General features: G+C 40.8%; 1 pseudogene; it reads right to left on the reverse strand.

Annotated features, from left to right (window-relative positions):
• Positions 1 to 11,995: 11,995 nt before the first annotated feature.
• On the reverse strand, positions 11,996 to 12,797 carry LOC114198811 (transcription factor BTF3 homolog 4 pseudogene; annotated as a pseudogene).
• Between the last annotated feature and the right edge of the window lie 849 nt (positions 12,798 to 13,646).

Here is a 13,646-nt window from a genome sequence, read left to right on the forward strand (position 1 = left end):
TCATCTGCTTCTGGACTGAGGTTGACCCTGGGTAACTTAAACGGTGGCAAGGAAAACCACAGATAATGAGAGACTACTGTATTTTTTTTCTGTCATTTTAGTGGGACTTTGGAACATGGGCGATAGATACCTGTGCTGAGAAAATAAAATAGTGAGACTGTCAATAAGATGGCATCTCACAGGGAACAGCCTTATTTTTAGCATCTAAATTTGGGCCTTAGGGCAAACAGGAGTAAACTTAGAGTTACTTGTATTTTAACTAATGCTCAGTGTGTTACAGATTTAAAAACCTAGTTTCCCCCTAAGCCTTTAACATACAACCCACAGATCGTATTGTTGTGTTTTTAAGTCTAGCTATCTCTTATGCAGTTAATGACTGACAGATTTTCATTTGTTCTTAGATCAATGCTAAATTAGCTTGTAAATTTGACATAGTAAATTCCCCTAAATATTTAACCATCATTTACAAACTTGATTAATAACATTCCCTTTGCGTTGGCATTTTTAACCACAATTGCAAATTTGATTCTCTTCAGGCTTCAAATGTCTGACAAGGCAGACTTATAAATGTAAGAAACGGAATTGCTACACACTGAAATATTGTTTACAAACCTATTAAGTCTGAAATCATTTACTGATCCGGAGGTTTCTACACATTCCATTGCCGTCTAAATCAAATTCCCTTAAGTATTTTTAATTAAAGTCAGAAATCTTCTATCAATCAAACTCCCCTAACCCAACTTTTTACGTACTTCACCTGGCAACAGAAAGCAGCAGGAGGGAAAACATGCATAATTGTGTTTATTGGTTTTGCTTTAAATTTATGTCCACAAATCAGTAAGCCTCTAGCACTGACCCCCTAATATTACATTTCCCTAATATATTTACTCTCCTGTTTTCCAGATAGTTTTTTTTTTTGAGGAGGGTGGTCATTTTTTAGCCTTTTTATAATTTTTAAAAGTATTTTTAATTGTGGTAAAATACACATGACATGAAATTTACCATCTTAACCATTCTTAAGTGCTCCCAGATCACTTTTCACTACTTGTCTCTCCCTACACTCAGTGGATGATCTCACTTATTATGCAATTATGAATACAAGGAGGAATTAGAAAAGAATAGGTCTTTTTCTCTTCCTACTGCTGGAGTTACCAGCCTGCTGCATCTGTGCACATTTAATCTGCCCCCCATCCTCTTACAGTGGAAGAATTGTGGCTGGCCTTTTTTTTTTTTTAAGATTTTTAAAAATTTATTTGAGAGACAGAGCTTGAGCAGGGGGAGGAGCAGAGGGAGAAGCAGACTCCCTGCTAAGCAGGGAGCCCAGCCCGGGGCGGGGGGGTGCTTTATCCCAGGACCCTGAGATCATGACCCGAGCTGAACACAGATGCTTAACTGACTGAGCCACCCAGGCGCCCCAGGAAGAGAATATTTTACTTAATGGTTTGCTTGATTCATAACTTAAATATTTAGACATATGGTGTGTAGACCTTCACTGGGACTTTCAGCCCCACAACTACCCACTCCAATCACATTTTTACAAGTCCCACGAAACCTCTCTGGTGAAGAACACTGATGACCTTCAGTTTGCCAATCCAGTGGCCCAGTCTCTGTCCTCATCTTTCTCAGCAAATCTCAGTATCATTTCATGCAATTAATTACTTTGTGTTCCAGGACTCCCCCGCTCCTTCTGAGTCCTTTTGTTCGTTCCTCCTTCTCTTCCCACTTGCCCTAAATCTTGGCATGCCCCCGGGGTTCCTGCCTCAAACTTCAGCATCACTCCTTTTGAATCCTTTCCTTTTGATGTCTTAGGTCTCTTGTCTGGAAATGCCATCTATAAGCGATGACTCTCCTGTGCTTTCCCATATCCAGCTGCCTGCTTACCATCTCCACTTGGATCGTCAAGAAGCACCCCACATTTTACAGGTCCAACCTAGAATTCTTGATTTCCCCTCAACATACATGTCCTTCAGCCCACCCCAACCCCATATCTTCTCACCATCCATCCACCTGTGTCGTTCTGAATCCTAGAAGTTCTTGATTTCCCATTGCTTTATATCCCACACCCAATCAATTCCTAGTTCAGTTCTTTGGCCCCACCTTCAAAACATATCTCCCAGCTATTCACTTCTGCCCATTTACACCACATCCTTGTCTTCCAAGCCAATATCATCTTCCACCTGGACTACTTAAGGAGCATCTCAACTGGCCTGCCTGTTTCCAGGGTATCCCTCCTCACTGCAGATGATCAATCTTACAGCAGCCCCCATGGGCTTTTAAAATCATAAAACAGATCACATTACACCCATGCCTAAAACCTTCTAATGACTTCCCTTCACATCAAAAATAAAATCCAGATGGGCACCTGGGTGGCTCAGTCGGTTAAGCATCTGGCTCTTGGTTTTGGCTCAGGTCATGAACTCAGGGTCATGAACTCAAGCCCCATGTTGGGCTCCACACTGGGCATGGAGCCTGCTTAAGATTCTCTCTCTAAAAATAATAATAATAAAAGGGGCACCTGGGTGGTTCAGTTGGTTAAGCATCTGCTTTCAACTCAGGTCATGATATCAGGGTCCTGAGATCGAGCCCCTCATCGGGCTCCCTGCTCTCCAGGGAACCTGCTTCTCCCTTTCCTTCTGCCTGCCGCTCCCCCTGCTTGTGCTCTCTCCCTCTCTGTCAAATAAATAAATAAAATCTTTAAAAAAAAATAACTACAAATAAAATCCAGACCCTTCCCCAAGGTCATCAGCACCTGCTTTGCTTTCTTCCTCCACTCCCCTTCACTCACTCTGTTCCAGCCACAGTGGTTGCCTTGCGGACTCTGGAACATATCAAGCTCATTTCTGCCTCTATGTTTCCCATACATGGACTGCTCTGCTTCTGCATGGTTTGCTCCTTCCTACGTTTTTTGATCTCAGCTCAAATACCTCCTCAGAGAAGTCTTTGATCTAAAGTACACCCCCCTTTCATGTCTATCCCTAACCAGGTTTGTTTTCTTCACAGCATCAGTCACTTTAAAAAAAAATCATATGAGTTAAGCATTTGTTTGTTTGTTTGTTCTCTGTGCCCTTCTCATAAGCTCTTTTAAGGGCAGGGACCTCATCTGTCTTTTCAGCACTGTATGCCCGGTCCCTAGAATAGTGTGACAATTCGATCGATACATTTCAAACCAAATGCACATTAAATAAGTCACAGTCTTTCAAGTGTTTCACACCCCTTAAATAATATGTAGAACCCACAACTGATCACAAGGACTTCACTTCCTGCTGAAGCTAACAAAAGTATTAATCCCACAGCTTTGATTTGTTTGCCCATCGTCTATACACTTGTTCACACACTTTCCCGCATTCATTAAGTTACTTCCCTAGAAGGGAGCAGAATTAACCATCTCAGGTCAGCTGACCTTACAAATTCAGGAGCTCCCATCGGACATTACAGAGGGCAACAAGGGAACTGGTGTATGATTTCAGCCCCCATTTTAACAATCTTGACCTGTCTCATAGTTACACTGTACCTGATGCTAGATATCAAGCCCATCTCTCTCACTTAGAATTAATATAAAATTTGCAACGTAAGTATTATTTATTTTTCACATTTAGCCAATGAAAAAATATTATCCTCTGTACCATGTTTCCTTTCTGAATTTGTCATGCAGGGGGTGCCTGGGTGGCTCAGTCAATTAAGTGTCTGCCTTCAGCTCAGGTCATGATCCCAGGGTCCTGGGAGTCAGCCCTGCATCGGGCTCCCTGCTTGGTGGGGAGTCTGCTTCTCCCTCTGCCCCTCTCCCCTGCTTGTGCTCTCTCTCTCTCAGATAAATAAATAAAATCTTTAAAAAAATAAATTTGTAATGCTGGAATTCTGTAACTTTTACCTAGATTGTTTTCCTTCTCATTTGTGGGATTCTGTGCCTTCTTTATATCTTACTTTTTCAATGGCTTCATCATTTAATAGACTTTCCCTTTGCTGACTTTTGGGGAAAAAACCATTGCTCTTTGTGTATTTATTTTGTAAACATCTAGACCTCTCATTATTTCTTTTTTTTAAAAAAGAAATCAGGTGTTTTATTTTGTTTGTAAAGATTTCATTTATTTGGCAGAGAGAGAGACAGTGAGAGAGGGAACACAAGCAGGGGGAATGGGAGAGGGAGAAGCAGGCTTCCCGCCGAGCAAGGAGTCCGATGCGGGGCTCAATCCCAGGACCGTGGGATCATGACCTGAGCTGAAGGCAGATGCTCAACGACTGAGCCACCCAGGCACCCCAACCTCTCATTATTTCTGATAGTTTTTTTTATGAGTCTCCTAGATTTCATACAAAGAAAGAGAACTATTATTTCTTTATTTCCAGTAGCTGTACTTTGTTCTGTCTGCATGGTTTTTTTGTTTTTTGGGTTTTTTTGCTTGTTTCTGCTTGAGCTTCCAGAAAAGATGTCAAATGATAACGGTGGCTCACATCCTGGTTTAGTTTCCGACTTTGAAGAGACAACTCTGGTGTTTTATTTTTAAGTGTGATGTTGACTGTTGATCTGAGATTCTTTTATCATCTATTCCTTAATTCATTACATATTTATTGGTCCCCATCCAAGTGCATTGGATTTGGCAATATGTAGGGTACTGATCGCCTTGGGGAAAGCAGTTTCCATGGCGTGGTGCCAGCAACAGCCAGATTGCAGTGGTTTGCAGAGAGGCATATGATGGAAACCTTTCTCTTTAATGCATGCCAAGGGTTTTCATCAGGAATGGATGCCGAATTCTTTTTGAATGCTTTCTCGGTATTTATTAGTTAAATTGTGTCATTTTTTTTTCTTATTTGACCTATTGGCATGATCTAACATCTTAATATATTTTCATTCATTCAAGAAATATCTGGGTGCCTGCTATAAGCCAGGAATTCTTCTATTATTGTAATATTAAATTGGTAATTTTTATAAAATGTTGTAGGGCTTGGTGATATCTCTGATATCCATTTGTAAATATTAAATAATTTTTATAATACTAAGACCACACTTAGCTGTGGCATGTTTTTCTTTAATTTTTAACTACTAAATCAATGGATCTTATTATTAAGAATTCCAAAAATACAAAAGGTTGTAAAACCAGGAAGTTCACATCCAATTTTCCAATACCCCTAAGGGATATTCCCAGTTGACAGACACTACGGGACCGTTTTCTTTCTCCATTTTAATAAACTTCTAAAATTCATTGGCAAGCATTTTATGTAGGATTTTCACATCAATATTCCCGGTTGAGGAACAGATGTCACAGTAGGAGAGCCACACCTGGCTCCACATCAGGTTGGCCCCTTGCTAAATGACACTTTGTTGCAGTTCTTGACCCATCTGTTCTGTCTGGGCAACATGGCATTCCTTCCAGCTATGAGCATGCTGGGCATCATGCGGAAGTAGCTGAGGTTCATTTGTTCAGAGAGAATTCATCCAGCACTTACCTGACTCCGTGGAACTTCCATTCTAGGCAAGGGGCAAATAATAAGAGAAATAAGTAAAATGTGTAGTATGTTAGATGGTGATAGGAGGTATGGAGAAAAAGAAGGGAAGGGGGTTGGGAGACGTTACTGAGAGAGAGGGAACAGTAGTTATTATGGGAAGGAAGGTCCCATATGGGGAGGTAGAGGGTATTGCTACCAGAGAATTCAGACAGCAGGGAGAATGAAGGATGTACAACTACTTGCCACAATATCAATAAATCTTGCAAATACCATGTTGAGCAAAAGAAGCAAGGTGCAGGAGAGTGCATTCCTGTATGACTCCATTCGTACAGAGAACGAAACATAGATTCAGGCAACATGGATCTACCCTCTAAAAGTCAGGAGCAGTGACTATGAAGCAGAGAGCGTCCTGAAGAAAACAGTGGGAATTCTGGTGATGTTCTGTTTCTTAACCTGGGTGCTGTGAACACGCGTGTGTTCAGTTTGTGAAAATTCATCAAACTGAACTTTTGAAATGTGTGCATTTCCTATATGAATACCACATGTCAACAGTTTCACTATTATTTTTTAAATTCAAAATTAACTATCTAATAGGTGGCACAACCACCAGGGGGACCCTCCTTCAAATCTGCTGCCTTGTCTAATTTCCCCAATGCCAAGCACATTGAAGGGATTCAGTGTGTGTGTGTGTGTGTGTGTGTGTGTGTGTGTGTGTGTGTGTGTGTTTGAACAAATGCATCTCTATCATCTCTAAAAGGTTTTGTATTTAGTCTCCCCTTAAACTGATCACATTGGGAAAACAGAAACAATATCTACCTTTACGGTCGTTCCCATGTTTGTTTTTTTTAAAAAATCACTTCTGCCTTCCCTCTGCTTATATGAGAATAATAAACGCATTCAATGGACATTCAGCCTAATTTTAGGTTTTAGAGTTAGGAGAGCAAGTATCACAAGGATGAAAAATGTGTCTATTGGATTTGGCAACATGTAGGTTCTTGATGGTGGAAGCAGTTTTACTCATGTGGAGGCAGCAGAGGTTCAAGAAGAGATGGGATGCGAAGAAGGGGAAATGGAGCATGCTGAAAAAATATTTCAAATTCCTTGGCTCTGAAAGTTAGGAGAGAATTATGTGGGGCTGACAATTTTTCTTTAGCGTTGGTGTGTGTTTATCATAAAAGATGAGAAAGACTAACACATATTTATGTGCTAAACGGGGGTCAATCAATCGACAGGAATCATTTCCTTCATTTATTTCTGCTTTCAATCTTTTAGTCAGTCCTGTATTCTGTAACTACTTCACTAAGTACATGCTATGCAGACGGCAATAGAGCAGGGAATTAACTAGATACAATCTCTACCCTTGTGCAGCTTACAGAGGGGTAACAATTGTAAAGTAGATACAAATGTTGACAAGAAAGACTGGCTGGGACGCTTGGGTGGCTCAGTCAGTTGAGCGGCTGCCTTCAGCTCAGGTCATAATCCCAGGGTCCTGGGATCGAGTCCCACATCGGGCTTCTTGCTCAGCGGGGAGCCTGCTTCTCCCTCTGCCTGTCTCTCCCCCTGCCTGTGCTCTCTCTCTACCTCTCTCTCTCTCTGCCAAATAAATAAAATCTTAAAAAAAAAGAAAAAAGACTGTGGCTAGCGCTCGTCCTAGGCAGGAGTGTAGAAGAGGAGCACCAGGTAGGGGAAGCCAGGTAGAGGGTGGGAAGCTGAAGGCAGGCGGTTCCCAGCACTCTGATGCAGGGACAGACCTCAGGGACACTAACGCAGCAGCCAGCAGCCTTGGTGCACAAACCCAGCCGTTGTCAAGGGTGACTTGTGAGACCTGTAAATAAGACTATGGAGAATTCTATAGAATCCCACACACGGATCAGTAGGCCAGTGTAGAAGGTGAAAACTGTAGAGTCAGTTTCCCTTGAAAACCTCTAAGGAAGGGCCCTCCGGGTGGCGTAGTTGGTTAAGCGATCGACTCTTGGTTTCTGCTCAGGTGGTGATCTCGGAATGGTGAGATTGAGCCCCGTGTAGGGCTCCACACTCAGCGCCGAGACTGCTTGAGATTCTTCTCTCCCTCTCCCTCTGCCCCTCCTGCTCATGCTCTCTCTCTCTCTCTCTCTCTCTCTCTCAAATAAATAAATCTTAAAAACAAAACCCTCTAAGGAAGAGGCCATACCAGAGATACTATGCTGTCAGGTTTTCTCTCAGCGTCGTTAAAGATTTTCGTTCTTTAGTTGACCATGAGCTAAAGTCATTGTTTGCATTTATGGACTTTGTATTAAAATCATTTGTATAATTCTTGTCTTAATGAGAACCTCACCGGATGGGAAGGAATGTCACAGGATGGGAGGTTTGCAACTACTGAGACCAATGGAAGAGATGAGGGGTCCAATTTTCCCACCTCATGTTCATTCCTAAGTGATGAGCTTTTCCTTCTTGGGCTCTCTCTCTTTCCCTCTCTCTCACTTTTTATTTGGAAGGTGGATAATTAAGTCCTCAATAAGTGTAACTCTGTTGTAGTCAAAAGACTGCAGGTGATTATTTTTTTTTTAAAGATGTTTATTTATTTATTGAGAGAGAGAGAGAGAATGGTAGAGAGCATGAGAGGGAAGAAGGTCAGAGAGAGAAGCAGACCCCCTGCCGAGCAGGGAGCCCGATGCGGGACTCGATTCCGGGACTCCAGGATCATGACCTGAGCCGAAGGCAGTCACTTAACCAACTGAGCCACCCAGGCACCCCTCAGGTGATTATTTTTAATATTAATAAAAATGCAGTCAGATTGTCTTCCCTGCATTCCAATAGGCTTTCTTGAGTGGGGAAGGAAGAGGTGCAATCAGTTAGCACCCAGGAGTTGCATATGGGTGTGTGTCTCTTAGGTAAATATACATCACTGGCTGTGTTTGGGAGGGAAAAATAATTAAAAGTAGAGAATCACTAATATAATGCAACCCCTTCATTTCTCAGGTGTGAAAACTGAGGCCCACAGAGGTGATGTGATTTGCCTAAAGTCATGCAACTAGTGGCAGAGCCAGGCCTAGAAGCCAGGTGTCCTGGCTCTCGAGACATTCCGCTGCCCGAGGAATGGAACAGGTAGTATCACTCGTGCTGGGGGCCGTGGGTCGGTCCGTTCAGCCCAGAGCTGTCTGGGCTTCCAACTAAGGAAGCCAGAGCCAGGCTGTGGTGACTGAGTTGAGATTCAAGGAACATTTCCAGCCTCTGGGACAAATAAATTACAACCCAAGCAATGCATTAGGACAGGGACTCAGGCATAGAAGTGAAGAAGGGAGATATCCTCAGAACTGGGGCATTCGGTTGCAGGAGCCCAGTTACAAGCTGGACCCTTAATCAGACCTGAAATAATAGCCAGAGGGACTGAGCTCCTGAACCTTTAAATCTCTCCAGACTAAGAAAAGAATCCATTCCACTGATGAGAACCATACAACCCGGTCTATAGAGAAAGTAGAATTCCTTCATGGTTGCCATGACATTGTGGTTCCAGAGAGTACTTTTTCTTGAATTAACCCAGGCATTCACTCCATAACTCAGAGGCTGGTTTTGTTGGCAGGACTGTTGATTAGGACAGATATGGAGGCCTTATCTCCATCTTCCTTAGTCTTGCTGTGGTTTCTTTCAGCTGCCACCCCCATCCACCATTCATTCTCCAGGACAGCTCATGCTACTGGCTTCCACCCTCGTTGCTTAGTCTCTGTCTGGGGCTTCCCTAACCCTTCAGACTTGATGCTTGACACCATCTGCACCTGATTCAGCATCTCCCTCTGGCTATACTTCTGTAGTGGACATGGTGATCGCTTTTCCAACATCCATCCACCCCACCCCCATAGCAGCAGAAATACAGTTTGGGGAATTGAAAATCCTGGTCCACACACTGCTACTGACTCCATATTGAGTTCTGCTTCCAGGCAATCCTTGTCTCGGCACCACTTACTCCGGAATTGAAGTCCCAGGAGTAAACACCTGATCGCTCAGGTTCATGACTACCTCTTTGGACCTGGCTCCTTCTGCCTCCACAGTGGGAATTGCACGAGGAGGCAAGTGCCTTCAGTTGCCCTCATGTCAGACCGAATCCCAGTGGGTAATTCCCCTGGAGGAGATCTGGCACTAATAAGAAGGGACGGATTCTAGATGAGTGCTGATCAATAGAATACCAATGCAAGCCACATACGTAATTTAAAATCTTCTAGTAACCACATTTAAGAAGGTAGGAACAGGTGAAATTAATTTTAATGGTACATTTTATTTAATCCAATATTTCCAAAATTTCATCACATCAACATATGTTCAATATAAAAAAATCATTAATGAGATATGTTCCTTTTTGTGGTGGTTGTTATAAGCCTTTGAAATCTAGGTTGTATCTTATAATCAGCACACCTCGATCTGGATGCTAAATTTTTGTTAGAAATATTTAATCTGGGGCACCTGGGTGGCTCAGTCATTAGGCGTCTGCCTTCTACTCAGGTCATGATCCCAGGGTCTTGGGATTGAGCCCCGCATGGGGCTCCTTTCTCAGTGGGGAGCCTGCTTCTCCCTCTGCCTGCTGCTCCCCCTGCTTGTGCTCGCTCGCTCTCTGTCAAATAAATAAAAATAAAATCTTAAAAAAAAGAAATATTTAATATGCATTCATATTTACAGTTGAAAAAGTCAAGTCACATACCCAAGCTCTTTCAAGCATACTTAAAAGTTTTTCAATTACTGGATCAAGTACCAATAAATAATTTTCCTTTAATGTTCACTTCTACATTGACAAAATGAATTCATCTTTATTAGAACTATTGTTTGTAGCAAAAGCAGATCAGTGTCAAAATTAGGTCTGTCCAAGTTATGTCAATTCACTGACTCATGTCAACTCAGTATTATTAACATGGAATGTAAAGAGGTCTTGCATAAATTGAAAAGTAACTCTAAGTTCATCAATGCCAACAAAACATTCTTCAAATTTTTCTTGTAGGTTTTGTAGATAGTTTACATAATGCTGGTTATTACAATTAAAAATCTTTTGTGTATATTATTCATATTAGAAAACGTGTTAAATCATTCAGTAAATCATTTATTTATTATAAGAAGTTTCCATTTCAGTGTAAATTCTTGTAGCCTTCTAGCTAGGTCACAAGGAAGCTTTTTGTGTCCTTAGAACTTAAAATTTATCTCATTCATATATACTGTGATATCAATGAGAAAACATAGATTGCTGTGTTTTGTTTTTGATTATTAAATATTTGGTAAGAATTCCTTTTGTTTCAAGCAAATCTTGAATTAGAATTCACAGCACAGTAAATCTTTGTAAAACTCTTCCATGACCCAACCAATGAACATAGATAGAGACAAGATCATCACATTTATTGCTTTCTGTTCTTTTCCAAAAGATGGTGATTCACAGCATCTGAATGTATACACTGAACAATTTTAACAGCTATATCCATGACACTTTCCACAGAGTCTACTTCTGAAAATGAACACAAATATTTTCAATATATATCATACAGTGGAATGAAGCAATAAGGGAAACATCAGTCTCCTGTTTTGAAATTACAATAAATCCAGATTTTTTTTTTAACTGAACATAGCTGGAGCACCATCTGGCATGATAGAAACTAATTTATTTCATATCTGAGTTTCTTCTTTGTCAGATGTAAAAAATTTTTAAAAATCTCTGTCACAGTTTATATTTTTAAGCAATGAATTGACAATGTTTCTTCATAAATTTGGAAGACCTTTAAAACTAAATATACTGAGGGCGCCTGGCTGGCTCAGTCAGAAGACCATGCGACTCCTGATCTCAGGGTTGTGAGTTTGAGCCCCACAGTGGGTGGCGAGATGACTTAAGTAAACTTTTAAAAACAAATAAATAAAAATAAAACTAATTATACTCAAAGTATTAATTGGGCAGTGTTTCATGGCATAACTTGGCTACAATTTGCTATTTTTTTCAAAATTTCAATTTATCTTTAATAAGTTCTTTTATTCTGCGGGCAGTTGTTTGGTGACTTAATTGAAAATTGTTCACTTTTTATAAGAATATCTTTTTAGTCTTTTTCTCCTGATTTTCTAAAAAATTTTCACAACTGAAATAATAATTTACCATCTTTTCCTTAAAAATTGTGTGCATGCATGTGTGTATAAAAATCCAGATCATTTTCTACCTGGCCAAAATCATACTCTCTGATCTTGTTAAAACCTATTTAAAAAACATTTTTTTTGTTCAACATTTTATTCTGCTTTCAGGCAACTAATTTCATCAGTTCTTTTTTTTTCTATCACAAAACATACATAACATAAAATATACCATTTTTAAGTGTATAGTTTTGTGGCATTGAGTTCATTCACATTACGCAACCATCACCACCATCCATCCCCAGAACTTGTTTTTTTTCTTTTTTTTTTTTTTAATGTAAAGATTTGTTTTATTTTCTACTGGGGGAAGAAGGAGGATAAATAGAACTGTTTTCCAATTTGCTCTCCACTGTATACACACATACCCACACACATACATACACATACACACACCAAAAATACCCCAACAAAAAAAAACAGAAAACTGAGAATCAAACACCAAAACACCCTCAAACTGCACCAATACTTCGTATTTTGACCGAAAGAATAGATCCTGGGAGGAAGTGCAAAATGCAAAATCAAATGACCGAAAAATGCTGAACAAACAGCATTATTAATATACAAAATATTTATATTACTGAACTAGTAACAGTTGATGTTCTCCACGTCTGTAAAACTTTGGAACCACATAGCTGATTTGTTAAATCTAGTCCATGCCAGCTTCCAAACTCCAGAAAAACTTTTAGTTAGCTTCATTCTTTGATGCCTCATCAAAATTTTCTACGAGATCTGGAACATCATCATCCTCTTCATCAATGTCTTCTGGTTTTGGTGCTTTGCTATCCAACACTTGCCGAGGGAACTGTTCAGCTAACTTCCTAAGACTTGTTAAACTGTCAGCACCAAGCTGACTTAATATTCCGGGAAGCATTTCTGTGATTGGTTTGGCTTCTGCATGACCAGTTATTGCAAAGGTGTTAGCAGAAAGGGAAGCTTGGACTTTGGGATTGTTGAAATGAATAACTGTCCCATCATCTTTAATCATGTTCACCTCTTCAATACCAACTATATTATTCACAGCCAGTTTTTTTAGAGAACTCTGAAGTTTTTTTGTCATCAGCCATAGCTGTTCTATGTACCACCTTCTTCTTTCTGTGAGCTATACCCTTGCCCCCTATCCGGACCTGAGCCTGAAGTTTGGCTAACTTTTCTTGATTCATGCTGTTGGTAAATCTGAAGCAGGGAGGGTCCTCCAACAACAGCATGCGGCAAGAGCAAGATGGCTGCCTCAGTCGAGAGCGAACTTGTTTTTTTTCTTAACATTTATTTATTTGTCAGAGAGAGTGTGTGCACGAGCAGGTGGGGGGCAGACAGAGAGGGAGAAGCAGGTTCCCCACTGAGCAGAGAGTCAGACGTGGGGAGTTTCATCCCAGGAGCCTGGGATCATGACCTGAGCCGAAGGCAGACGCTTAACCGACTGAGCCACCCAGGTGTCCTCAGAATTTGTTTTATCTTCTGCAACTGAGTCTCAACTGCCCCCTTCTCCCCAGTCCCTAGGGACCGCCATTCTAACTTTCTGTCCCTGTGAGTTTGACTGTCCTAGGCACCTCATATAACTTGAATTATACAGTGTTTGTCTTTTTGTGACTGGCTTGTGTCACTTGCTATAATGTCTTTAAAGCTTATTCATGTTATAGTATGAGTCAGAATTTCCTTCCTTTTTAAGGCTGAATAATATTCCATCGTAAGCACCTGCCGTATTTTGTTTATCCATTCATCCTTTAGTGGACACTTGAGTTGCTTCCAGCTCTTGGCTATTGTGAATAATTCTGCTCTGCACATGGGTGTACAAATATCTGTGGGAGTCTGTGCTCTCACTTTTCTTGGGTATATACGGAGATGTGGAATTGTTAAATCCTTTGGTATTTCTAGGTTTAATTTTTTGAGGAACTGCCATACTGTTTTTCACCATGAAAGTACCATTTGGCATTCCCAGCAGCAATGTACAAGGGTTCCAGTTCCTCATCAACATGTGTTAGTTTTTGGTAATAGCCAACCTAATGGGCGTGAGGTGGGAGTTCACTGTGATTTTGATTTGCATTTCCCTCCTGACTGGGAAGTGATAATGGCCATCTTGTCAT

The sequence above is a fragment of the Eumetopias jubatus genome, unplaced genomic scaffold (genome assembly GCF_037043125.1).
Source record: "Eumetopias jubatus isolate StellerSeaLion01/CBP00866 unplaced genomic scaffold, mEumJub1_p1.0 scaffold_12, whole genome shotgun sequence".
In the NCBI taxonomy this organism is placed as follows: Eukaryota; Metazoa; Chordata; class Mammalia; order Carnivora; family Otariidae; genus Eumetopias; species Eumetopias jubatus.